Source organism: Arachis hypogaea, chromosome 16 (genome assembly GCF_003086295.3).
Source record: "Arachis hypogaea cultivar Tifrunner chromosome 16, arahy.Tifrunner.gnm2.J5K5, whole genome shotgun sequence".
Classification (NCBI taxonomy): Eukaryota; Viridiplantae; Streptophyta; class Magnoliopsida; order Fabales; family Fabaceae; genus Arachis; species Arachis hypogaea.
Window position 1 is genome coordinate 3,145,868 of NC_092051.1, and position 998 is coordinate 3,146,865.

The 998-nt window shown below is 41.1% G+C and overlaps 1 non-coding gene across 1 annotated transcript; it reads right to left on the minus strand.

The window, feature by feature from the left end:
- Positions 1-144: 144 nt before the first annotated feature.
- On the minus strand, positions 145-252 carry LOC112760209 (small nucleolar RNA R71). Its single transcript, XR_003180660.1, has one exon. It is a non-coding gene; the product is annotated as a small nucleolar RNA R71 (small nucleolar RNA).
- Between the last annotated feature and the right edge of the window lie 746 nt (positions 253-998).

Sequence of the window (998 nt, forward strand, 5' to 3'; positions counted from 1 at the left end):
GTCTACAGGCTCATGCTTTTCCCATTTGCTATAAGAGACAGAGCTAGAATATGGTTGGACTCTCAACTTAAGGATAGCCTGAACTCTTGGGATAAGCTGGTCAAGGCTTTCCTAGCCAAGTTCTTTCCTCCTCAAAAGATGAGCAAGCTTAGAGTGGATGTTCAAACCTTCAGACAGAAAGAAGGTGAATCCCTCTATGAAGCTTGGGAGAGATACAAAGGACTGACCAAAAAGTGTCCTTCTGACATGCTTTCAGAATGGACCATCCTGGATATATCCTATGATGGTCTGTCTGAGTTATCTAAGATGTCATTGGATACCTCTGCAGGTGGATCCATTCACCTGAAGAAAACGCCTGCAGAAGCTCAAGAACTCATTGACATGGTTGCAAATAACCAGTTCATGTACACTTCTGAAAGGAATCCTGTGAATAATGGGACGCCTATGAAGAAGGGAGTTCTTGAGATTGATACTCTAAATGCCATATTGGCTCAGAACAAAATATTGACTCAGCAAGTCAATATGATTTCTCAGAGTCTGAATGGCATGCAAGCTGCATCCAACAGTACTCAAGAGGCATCTTCTGAAGAAGAAGCCTATGATCCTGAGAACCCTGCAATAGCAGAGGTAAATTACTTAGGTGAACCTTATGGAAACACCTATAACTCAACATGGAGAAATCATCCAAATTTCTCATGGAAGGATCAAAAGCCTCAACAAGGCTTTAATAATGGTGGAAGAAATAGGTTTAACAATGGTAAACCTTTTCTATCATCTACTCAGCAACAGACAGAGAACTCTGAACAAAATACCTCTAATTTAGCAAACTTAGTCTCTGATCTATCTAAGGCCACTGTAAGTTTCATGAATGAAACAAGGTCTTCCATTAGAAATTTGGAAGCACAAGTGGGCCAGCTGAGTAAAAGGATCACTGAAATCCCTCCTAGTACTCTCCCAAGCAATACAGAAGAGAATCCAAAAGGAGAGTGCAAGGCTAT